A 12,912-nucleotide genomic window follows, 5' to 3' on the forward strand; every position below is an offset into this window, starting at 1 on the left:
ATAGCTTCAGCCGATGTTCTGAGTTGTGTTTTTCAAACACCGATCGATTAAAGGCTTGTTTAGAATCAAATCTTGACGGCTCCCTTTTCAAATTTCAGATCATTTTGTTTACTCGGAGAGGTCGCTCTAGGATGCTCAAGTTTGTAGAAGAACATTTGATGTAATTAGTTCTATCTAAACTGTAAAATTCAATACATAATTGCTTCAACTTATATGCACATGAATCGGTTGCTCAACAAATTTGGTTTTCTTGAACTACACGTAATTTAACCCCTAATAGGGCCCTATATAATATCACAGAGAACATAATATGACATAAAAACTTCCCACCAAAAATTCCAGGTGGTTTCGGCAAAAAAAAAAACAAGTGCACAAGCAAAAAGTCAGTATTTTTCAGAACACCACTGTAGGTATTACTTTTAATAGAATACGCTACAATTTAGCACTACTTGCATAAATGCAGGCGATTTTCAAATATTATGGCTTAAATTAGGGTTACCATACGTACTCTTTTAAGAGTACATGTACTCTTTTTCGATCGAAAAATGGGCGGACTCTTCTTTTGTGAAATTTTAAAATGTACTCCTTTTTTATTGAAAGACATTTGATCGGAAAACCCACGTATTTCTTCCATTTTGTGAAGTTGTTTTACATCTTATGCAAAAACTACGAAAGGAATACAGCTTACAGCAAATTACTTTAACATTTTGTTCTAAAATCATGCATTTTTAGTCGTTATAAACATTGACCGCAATAAGCGCCTTTGAGTATGTAAGCAGTAATCAATATGCACAAAATTAAAGGATAATACAAGAATGCCCGAGGAAGAATGACCTTAATGGGTTAAGTTCCTATAAAAAAGGAAAAAAAAAGTAGGTACAAGAATATTTTAAAAGAAAATTTATAATTGTCATGTAAGTCACATTACTTCCAAGACATTACCAGTTTTTGATTGAATTGAAATGTCTCGGTGCCTCAGATAGCACGTAATATATACAGTAGAACCCTGCTTATCCGAGCTTCTATTTTCATTCAAAATCCATGTAAAAATGTGTTTTATCATCGCGATAGGTATAATGTTAAAGTATTGAATCTTGAGGAAAAATTTCTTTAATGGGATAAATTCCTAAAAAAACGGTATTCAATTGACATTTTTGGCAAGTTCAAAATCCAGAAACGCCAGGTAAATAGAAAAATAAAAATCCATGCATTTAAGGACCGAGCTATGCGCCTGAATGATATGCAAAACTTTTCTCCTGACTTTTGGATAAATGATCTCAATATATACTCTTTTTGGTGTCGCGGGATATGGTAACCTTAGCTTAAATATCACTTGTTGGTACGTTTATCGCCTTAGTTTATGAAACTGAAGCTTTCATTCGAGCAAATTTTTTTTGGATTTTTTGTAAACCGTTTCGATTGATTGATTGTATGGGTGTTGAGCGTGACACAGAATGTGAAACTCACAAAAAGGCAATAACAATAATTCAGTAAAATGCAACAAAATGCAAATAAAAGAAACAACTTTTTAATATCGTTTCCATTTGCTGAAATATGAATGTTTTGCATCACGCGTTTGTAAACATTGAAATTTCATTATATCAACTTTTATTTTTATGATTTCAGCTTGTAGAATTTTTCGTAGTATTTTTAACCCCTAAATGTATGCAGCATCCTTATTTTCAGAAAAAATGTGAAAAATAGTTTTTACAGACCAAAAATTACTGCAATTGGTGTTTTCATGCCTAACGTTAAAAACCGCGAATGCCTAACGTTAAAAACCGGAATTGCAAATTTATTAAAAACTATAAATTTTCATACGCGTTCATAAGATTTTTCAGTAAAAACAAAGTTTGTTGCAAATTACCCCATTTTTAAAGAAGGGTGAAAATCGCATGTTTTTAGAAAATTATAAATAATTAAAGATTTGAAGTCCCATCATTTTTAAAACTAAGGGGTAGAATTAACTGTGAACATAAGTTTTTTAGAAGTCATTGAAGTTGAAAATTGTTGCATGTTGCTCCAGTTGACGGTATTGAATCAACGTCTATTATGATAACTTAATTTTGCTATACGGGAGAACGAGTTGACTTCATTTTTTCGCTATATCTCGAAACCGGAATGGCTTACAAAAATTAAATGATCTAGAACCAAATGGAGTTAAACAACTTGCGGTTAGCGTAGAAAAAAAAATAACTAAGGTACACCGGGGTAAGTGTGGACGATGGCTTTTAAAACAATACTGTGCATTATTTTTTCAAACTTTTAATGAAGAATGTTCAATTTACTTGTAATCTCTCCAATTACTGTGAAAAAGATACGATTCAAACAATAACGGATGTTTACAGCGACTTTTTGGGAATTTTGTACCCAAGCAACCAAAAGTTCGAATATCACTTAAGGAACGAACTAATAAGTTCATATATAGCTGTACAAAAGTTCTGTGGAACTTTTATGCTGTTCAAAATGCTTTTTCGAGGTCCATGGAACTTCATTCTTTATCAAGTTCAGCCAATACTCAAAAAAAGCTTCAAAGTTCTGTTTTGGTTTCTGTTTCTACTTTTTGGGAACTTTGGAGTTTGTATGAAGAAAAACAATCTACTTGTTACGTACTTCTCATTTTTTTCAAAATCAATTAAGTAGCTCTCAAAGGGTTGCAAGTCTTTTTGTACAGCTCAATAGTTCGTAAAAAATCTCTGTTGTACTATTTTGTAAACTTGAAAGTTTTTAATTAGTTTCAACGGGCGTTCAAATTTTCAACCACGACGTCGAGTTGATGTGTACCTTTTTCAATTGCAAATTTCTCGTAAAAAAGCCGGCTCTCGCGGAAAAAAACTCTAGGAGAGATGAGGGTATAATGGCCACCTTAAGGAAAACGCTATTTAACCATAGAAAATAGATATAATATGGAGGTTACATTACTGTTTCGTGTTCAGACACTTGAAAAGCCTAACGGGCTGAAACGTGAAAAACTAGATGAAAACGTTAAAAAATGCATTTTAAAAATTTTTGCCAAAAGCTGAAAATCAGCCACTGTGGAGGCATAATGAGAACCCCCCCTGAGGCAGTATGAGCACCATTAATCAGGGCAAGATGTGCGTTTTCTGCCGAGGAATCTAGCAGCGAATTCAACTCAATGAAGTCAGGTGAGTCGTAGATTCATCAAACAAAGCAATAACAAAATAATCATTATGTGCTTTGTTTGGAGGATGATGCTACTAGCCGTATAATGTAACAATAAAAAATCGATCATGAATTGTGAATGGAACAAAATCACCTCAAACAGAGATCGAACTCTAGTCTTTTGATAACCTCTCCGATACCTTACCAATAGGCTAAATTGTCGGATGAAAACTAGTCAAGGTGTGGCTCTATAAATAAATTTTAATTCGCTGCTAGATTCTACGGCAGAAAATGCTCATTATGCCTCGATAATATGGTGCTCTATATGCCCCTAGTCAAAAAATTAAGTAAAAACGTGTTTTAAAATTGATAAAAATGAAGAATAAAAAATTTTATGATGTTAAAAATTGAGAAACAATGTTTACATCATGTTGCAATGCGTACATTATAGATCAAGATGATTTTAAGATCATAAGAGCTTATTTCGTGATGCTCAAAAATTATAATATTATTGTTACTTGAGAACATAGCCGTTTTTTTTAATATCTCTGTAAAGATGATAAGGATATTTCTGTTTTTGTGAAAAATTAATGCTATAGGAAGTACGAAACAAATCCTCATGAAAATTTATTTAAGAAAATACGTACTTTCCTAGAAAAGAGTAGTGCTTATTATGCCCTGGGTGCTCGTTATGCCCTCATCTCCCCTACATTGAAACAATCCTTACATTCCAAACAACCAGTTAGGAAAAGAAACGGCGGTTAAAAATGAACAAAAAAGAGTTTATTTACAAAAAACTAAAATTTTGTCTCCAAACCTTACCTGGGGTCAGTGGGGGCGGCTTTATAAAGACATGATGTTAACACATTTTTCCAATTTTCTGTCCTTCATCCAATACGATTTAGCTATATTTAGCATTAGGATCATGAAAAGCTGGGTGAGTTGCAACATAAATCACACACAATAATAATTGAAAGATGCCTTACTAATAGTATCATGAACTTTTTTCAAAATTTTGGACGGTTCGAGCAATAAAGTAACGTATTCAACCAAGAAAATACAAATTTGTTGAAAATTTCCTGAGAAATCAAAGGGAAAATCTACCGTCCACACTTACCCAATAAAGTGGGGTAAGTGCAGACACCAGCAGTTCATAACAATTTACGTGATAACTTTTCTCGCTTTGCTTCTACCAAGCTCATCTATTCAGCGTTTGTAAACAACATATTCTGCATTACATTGAATGTAATTTTATCAAAATTGCTCCACTGCGGATTTTTAATGATTTTTGACGAATACGAAAAACCGTCCACACTTACCCCGGTGTACCTTAATTAATCTTCGTTTGAAAAATTTCACAAAATTTTTTTTCACCACTTTGAAATGTTATTAAAATTAAAATATTAATTCCAATAGGTCAATCGTTAGAGTATATTGAACTCCATATTGCCACATTTTCAAAGCAATGGTATTTGTAGATTCCAGTTAGTAAAAATCCATCATTTAAACATAAAGCGATCTCGAAATCTTTGCATTGTATGTGTGCGGCAGATGACCCAAGTAACAATTTAGGTTTTCTAAGGGACTCCATACCAACTATAAATTAAAGCTATAAAACCGCGTCCGGTTATGTAAGGATCAATAAAACTGCAATACAACGTTTAGCAGCACAAAAAGGCCCTTCTGCAGTAGATCCTGTAGAGCAAATTATAAAACTTTGACATGCCAAATCAAATTTAAAATTCTTTATAAATTCCGCTTATAAAACCTATTAATTATATTATTTTCATCTACAAATAATTCTGCTCTTTAATGAGGATACTGGTGATCAATTTTAAAACAAATTAATCTCGTCTGAAACAAATACAAAAATAAAATGAAACACAAAGCTTATCCTGTTCATCATCATTTTATTCAGTAAATCAATGTTATTTTTTCATCCTGAATTTCGTTGACTGTTGTTGATTCACTTGCGCTTTCAAATTTACCGCAAATATGTATGAGAAAAGTTGAGAAAAATAAGGGGCCAGCTAAAATTCGTACTTCAAATGAATAATAATCCGATAAATAATATTAAACGAATATCGTTTCCAACTTTTGAATCTTTTATGCGGTTGATAAACATTTTTTCTAAATTATATCAGCCATAATGATGTAAAAATGTATTAAAAACAAGCACCAGATAAAGTTTACTTTCTAAAAAAGGAAGACATCGTTTATAGATTCATCATTATTTGTCATAAAAATGGCGCTGATATATAAAATTTATAATAGTCTTTATTCACCACTTAAAAACGATTTTGTTTTCTTAAAATAACTTATCGAACTAATACACTTTTACATAACTTTTATGTTTTAATATTGTAATTTTCTTGAATTACTAGATTCGCCTGCACATTTTTCGATCGGTAAAAAATTTACATAAATTTTTTTCACACCTTGTTCTGTACGTTCTTGAATTATTTGTTTACACATATCAGTAGACAAGTTTGCAATGTGACGATGTTTGCTTAGCGAAATTTCAGTGATCCACGCTAGACTGTCAAATATCCCAAATCTAAAAGTCCGGGCCGTCCGATCCGTACAACTGGTGAAATTGTCAAAAGCCGGACCAAGTTACAAATCAATACAGGACCGTTTCAAGGCCCTGGTTAAACGTCTGAAAGTCATCACAATATATTAATTTTTGGAAACAAACCATGTTCATTTTAAAGCTATTATTTGATCTGTTGCCATAAAGAATCTGTATAGAATTGCTGGATATTTTTCAACATTTTGATATTGAAAATAAATAAAAGGTTATTCTTTCAGTTTAAATTTATTGTAACAATTATCTGCGATAAGATAAGGAATCATTGATATGGTTAAGAAGTGGTTGAGATTGGGGTCGAGCCTAGTGAACCTGTATATAAGAGAAGTGACATCTGAATCACGAAATTCCAATCGAGCAAAAGAACTGTCAAAATCGATTCCAATCGATCCGAGCATTTTGTCGCAGAGCTTTTACCTTTCTTATTGAAAACTCAACCAAGGAAGGTATTATGATTGTTGTTATAGTTCAAACAGATAATTTTTCAGCTGGTCATATCAATTTATGATTAGGTGCTATTTTTTTCAACGCTTTGGTGAATCGTGTTTCTAGTTAGAAAACTAACTGATTATTAACGAAATTCAAGTCATTCATACCGTTAATCGCGATTTTTCGGGCATCGAGTTCAATGTTGTTTTGTTGGATTGAAGGAGCGTTCACTTTAGAGCTTGAACAGAAAACAGTGCTGGGGATTTTTTTGTCCAAGATTTCGGCGATGTTGCCACATATTTTATTTTAAGAGGGATCAGATGTCGCTTCTCTTATATGAAGGTTCACTAGTCGAGCCTGTTGTTCTGCCGCATGACTTCAACACGTCCCTCAGGCTCTCTACTTTGACTTCGAACCTAGCATTATCCTTGTTTCCCTAGCTTTGGTTTAATCCAGAACACTCCCGAGATACATACTTCGCTGTCCACTAGGTACGGTTTCAGAAAACAGCTCACATAATATTTAATACTGGAAAAAGTTCAATTGAAAAAAGCCCAACTAAATTTAAACTTATGAATTTTGACAATGGATATTAATTGTGGACCCATCTTTGCTAACCTTCCCTCGTTGCAAATGGGAACCTTTCGTTTGATCTAGAAATAATATTATGTATTATTAAAGCAAAGTTTCACAATTAAATATTTTAAAAATATACCTTGAAATTCCGGAGAAATTCCATGATTTTTTCAAATGATTTGTTTTAAATATGGAATGTCATGACTGCTGTGATTAGTTGGTTCTCATATTCAAGAGGCATACACATTTGACGGTGAGAGAAAACAGCGAAATCGTAGAGCGAAATTGAGGATTGACGGAATTTTTGTGTGCAAACTCTAGTGCAAGAAAAAAATTACAATAAAGTGCATAAAATTCGAAAAAGAGGCTTGGATGCCGATTCTATAAATCGGAAAAGTTATATAGCATTCTGTGAGGCTTCCCTACCAAACTTCTTTAGCCTTGATGCGTTTTTTTTGAGGCATTTTGATAAGTCTAATAAACACAAAAAGTGTCGAGGCCTTCTAGAAAAATTCTTGAAAGACCATTACATGTGTCTTATAAAACCTTTCCGATAAATATAATTTTGGCGGTAAAGTAATGGATAATCAAATAAAAAAATTTAGAGCATTTGTTCAAAACTTTTATTGAATATAAAATTATCACATATCATTTTCTGGTTAATATCTTTAAAAAATATGAATTTTTTTAGGCTCGTAGCAAACAAAATAATTGCACCTGAGATGCCACAACAACACTACGCTCTCTCAGCTGAAATCAAATATGCAGCATGCCATAAAAATAATTGACACAACTTTCCAAATTATTCCATAACTTTATTCACTTAGAAAAACACAATGCTCTGATGCTCTTGAGAGACAACTTTGTTCATCGATTATTTTCACGGAAACTTCAATTATCGCGGAACAAGACCAATTCCGGTAAGCTGTGCACTTCCAGCGGATAATTAATCCTGAGCAGCATTCCTTTCCATTTTTCTGACGAGCGACGAGGTCAATTTCATCCATTGTTGTTCCTGACAAACGCGAAAACAATTATTTCTCCTTTTGCTGTTGAAAAACATCTTATTGTTTACATTTTGATCAATAACTGCATAACTTTCTTTTATAAACCCTTTATATGGCGAAATACCCCTTACAAGCTTATTTTGGCCTATAGAGGGATTTTTTTCATATAAACGGTTTAAAGAGGCCAGAATCAGTCATTAATAGGAACATTTATAAAACCGAAGCTTCTTGTAAAGATCATATAAGAACACGAGTGCTACAAAATAATTTAAAAAGGCTTTTATAGATCAAAATAGGTCTGTATGCAGGTGTTTTATGACTTTTTCAAATGTTTTTTGTTTTAAGGTATAAAAATGTTTTATAGCTTGCACAAAGAGTCAAATAAAAAAAGCAATCAGATAAATTTATTGCTGTTTCATAGATTGACTTTATAAGACGCTTGTAGCTATCTTGGTGATATGTTGTGAATAGGTTTTCAATGAAAACATTTTAAAATAGTAAACGGTATAATATATCACTTATAAAACTCCTTGCAAAAAATATAAAACCTATTCTACTTTTGTGTGTTACTTGGGGATGCAGCTACCAACTAGGTGAAAATCGGATTTCGTTGGATAGAAGATTCGTATCAGTGAAATCTCGAAAATTTTTACATCCCTTCCACATCGCCAAATTGTAGAGTCCAGTTAAAACGTTTCCCGATTCGAAAACGAATATATTCCAAGCAACCAAAAGTCTCATATCTACTTAAATGCGTGCCTCCAAAGTTCGAATTTCACTGAACAAAGGTTCCAAAGGGAATTGGTTTCGAATTTTATCGAATGCGAACATGATAGTTACAAAAAGTTCCTCAAATAGCCTTCCATGGACTTGAAGTTCAAAGAAATTCCTCAAATAGCCTTTTTTGTGACATGTCAATCGCATCCATTCAGCATAAAAGTTACAAATTGGGTCTCAAATAGACTTCCATGGACTTGAAGTTCCAAGAAGTTCCTCAAATAGCCTTTTTTGGGACATGTCCGCTATTTCATGAATATGAAATGTGAACAAACATCACATTTTAGCTGTCGGTTAGCCAACACCTAGGCGTGGCGTCATGGTAGTGTGTTTGGCTATCATCTCGAAGGCTCGCGGTTCATATCTGGTATCGGAACTAAGTTTTTTCATGAGGTTGTTTGATTGCTTGAGTAAGCAAATAAAACAAATGTGTAGCAGAACTGGCGTGCCTGTCGTCATGTATCGAACAAAGTCAAAAACAAAGCAATTAAGTCAGATGAATTGTGGTAATGGGGAGGAATGAAGTTGGATGCCGAGAAACCGGCAGCACCACATGGGCTGGTGGTGGCCGAAGTGAGGGAGGAGAGGAGCGATTTTTTATTGTTTTTGCTGATTAACCGATTAATAAATAATTGTACAAATTTTGTGAGCTGAACAGAAGGTCGTTCAAATCTGTAAGGGAACTTCAAAGTTTCAAAAACAACTTAAATTTTGGGCTGATTATGCTGATTAAGCTGTGTTTGATCTTTTTAACGAGACTTTTTTTTGCTTGGGATTCTTTTAACAAATTACCTACTCAGCTTCTATTTTTCCACGTTTTCACTCCTCAACTGTCAAATCAACTTCTCCTTTTTCCAATGCCGTCTTTGATTTTACATAAACTCATATTTTCGTTTTTGATGTAGACAATCACAACACTTATCATCGAGTCGACCGTACAGTATTCTCTAAACTTCTTGAACAAAAAATTTTCTGTGTACTAGAAAAACAGAGTTGAGAAAAACGCGGATTTCTTCTGACGGAATAAATAAGAGTAAAGTTTATCAAAATCCAATAGTTTTTTATATTTCTTATCCGATAATTCGGAACGTTACAGGTTCTATAGATCCCTGAAATTTGAAAAGATATTGGTATTTTTCTTCTCAATAGATCGTGATCATTGTAAAGCATTAGATTACTTATTTTTATCCAACAAATTATGAAAATCCGCTAGTTGCCTGGTAAAAAAGACTCAAAAATTGATTTCGTCAAAATGATAAAATAGCGCCTTTAAGTATGCAATGGTTAAGGGGTTTTCTGACATTTATAAACTGTGAAATGAATATCACTGCCGACATTGCATGTTGACCAGACCTCTATCAAACATCTTCCACGTGTCGGAAATCTGAAATCTTGATGCACTGTATATTATACCACAGCGCTCCTAGTGGTCGGATCTGAAATGTTTTGACTGTACTTTGTTTTGGAATTTTTCCTCACGATTCGTTATGTTTCGAAAAAGTTACCCGTGATGGAAGCCGCGAGACGAAAATTAATTTTGGACACCCACGTCAACCGGACAGAATGTAGCAGTCAAGGGACGTGCCCGGAAGTTATACCACAAGGTTCTAATGAAGTACGACGGATGCATCCTCATGGATGACGAAACGTACGTGAAAATGACCAAATATAACAAATTAAAAGCGTGTTTTCTCAAAATTAGCTTTTATGCACTTATACTTAGGTTGCCAAGATTTTCCCAGCACGTACCCGAGCCGGACAAATAAGGGATATTTTTTCTAAAAATCTGGCAAAATCCAGGCATTTGATTTCAAAATTGTCGACCAATAACCCGGATAATATCCAGGCAAATTTTTTCAAAACCCAGGAATTTCTTAACAAAAAAGACATGAAAAAAACTTGAAAAACCAAATTTTCGTCATAATTTCCGAGTCATGAAAAAAACTTGAAAAAACAAATTTTCGTCATAATTTCCGAGGAGTTTTTAATCGCACTCAAAAAACTTTTCATGGTTATTTCCATAAAATTTTCTCAAAAAATAAATAAAAATTTCGAAAACACCATTTCTGTACCAACACATGAAAAGGATGTATCTCCATATATAGCGAATCGAGAAAAACGCGTTTGAAAAAAATACAACCTATTCTAAATCGCTAATTAAAAATCACTTGAAATTTTTACATTTATGAAAGACAAACGAAAGACGAGAAGCATACCCTACATGTTAGAATAGAGGAATATCAATTTTCATGAAAAAACAACGCGCTACCGTAGATAGAACGTAGCTCACTTAATATTTGGTCTCCCTTGTTTATACACCCTTTGCTATTTTCTCATTTCTAGCCTGAGTTTTAAGCTCGCGTTCATTTGCAACTATGTTTTTATGTTGATTAAAGTGTCAAATCTTTACCAAAACATAAGAAGCATGTACATATCTCCATAAATGGCGTATCGAGAAAAACGCGTTTGAAAAAATACAATATATTTTAAATCCTTAATTAAAAATCACTTAAAATTTTTGCATTTTATGAAAGACAAGCGATTTTTAGAGGCATTCTCTATGTGTTAGAATAGAGGAACATCAATTTACATGAAAAAACAACGCGCTATCGTAGATAGAACCTTGCTCACTTAATATTTTGTCTAACCTGTTTATACACCCTTTGCTATTTTCTTATCTTTAGCTTTAGTTATAAGCTGGCGTTCATTTGCAACAATGTTTTTATGTTGAATAAAGAGTCAAATTGATTATTTAGAGTTTGTTTGCGGAGTAATAGCGAAAAATTGTTCTGGAGTAAAGGGTGTATATCAATGTGATGGCGGTTCTGGTTTTAGAATGTTTATAGATCCTTTACTCAAATTGAGTTTTTAATGTAACGGATTAATATTTTCTCAAAATGGATTTACCGTTAAGTAGTGCAAATGTTGGCCTATCATGAGGTACTGAAAGTACGCAGTAGATTGCAACAAAATTTAAATTCCTTTTTAAATTACTTGAAAACGTGGAAAATTTCTCCTAACGCTTCCAAAACTCAACTTATTTTATTTCGCCATAAGCCAAGAGCAAATTTTTTAAAACCTAATGAAAATCATTCCATAACTTTTAATGGGGTTTCTTTAGAATGGTCTGATCACGTGAAGTACTTGGGACTCACACTTGATCGGAATCTTACTTTTAAAAATCACATTGAAGATATTCAATCTAAATGTAATAAATACACTAAATCTCTTTATTCTCTCATCAACAGGAAATCCAGGTTGTGTCTGCGAAATAAGATGTTAATCTACAAACAGGTCTTTCGACCAGCGATAATGTATGCAGTTCCGATTTGGTCTAGCTGCTGCGCGACGAGGAAAAAAGCCATCCAGAGGATTCAGAACAAGGTTCTGAAAATGATTTTGCGGCTTCCACCTTGGCACAGCACCGAAGATCTTCATCGGATTGCAGGCATTGAATCGATCGAAGAGATGGCCAACAACATCATCTCCAACTTCAGAGGCAAATCGATGCATTCTTCCATCGCAGAGATTCGTTCTCTTTACAATTAAGTTAGTTTTTAGGATTTAGGATTAAGTTTATGCATTTTTTTTTGCTCAACAGGATATTCTCCTATAAATCAAATTATTTATTGCTTAAGCAAATTTAAATCAAATAAACAATGTTTAAAATTAACTGTATCAAAGAGTTGAACTGATCATAATTGATCTGAACACTTTAATTTAACTTTAATAATGTAACTTAAATGTAATGATTAAAAGACTAATAAAGACATATTTAAAAAAAAAAAAAAGAGGTACTGAAAGTGGTTTTTGTTTACTTTTGAAGATAGATCCTTTTCACGTGTTGGTACAGATTTGTTTTAACTTGGTTTGTTTTGGCAAATGAAGTGAATAATTCTGGGCAAAATCTGGGCTTTTTCAATGAAATCCGGGCAACCGGACCTGGGACCAGGGTTTTGTCGAATTTTGCATTAAATATCCGGGCAAATCTGAATAAAACTGGGCAATGTGGCAACCTTTACTTACACCCTTTTGGCTCCAAGGGTCTCATATGGCTACAAACCTCCAGTAAACACTTAATTTTGTGTAAAGTTTCCTTGACTCTTACTTAAACTAATGAACTAATTTGATATTAAATCATACACACACTAAACCAAATCAGGCAATAAAATTTAAAGGGTCCATCCAATGAATTTTATTACTCAGTAACTGATAGAGGCTAAAGATAATTCCAGTATAAATTATAGGAAAATCCAATGAATTCCAAAAATTTGCTATACCAAGTAAAACATACAAAAAATTCCTTTAAATTCCATCAGTTTGATAAAAATCATATTTGGCGGCATAGTTCATCCATTCAGAGTTCTTGAGTTCCGTTTTAAAGGTTGTTGGTTGTTCGATTGTTAAGGA

Source organism: Uranotaenia lowii, chromosome 3, assembly GCF_029784155.1.
Source record: "Uranotaenia lowii strain MFRU-FL chromosome 3, ASM2978415v1, whole genome shotgun sequence".
Lineage (NCBI taxonomy): Eukaryota > Metazoa > Arthropoda > Insecta > Diptera > Culicidae > Uranotaenia > Uranotaenia lowii.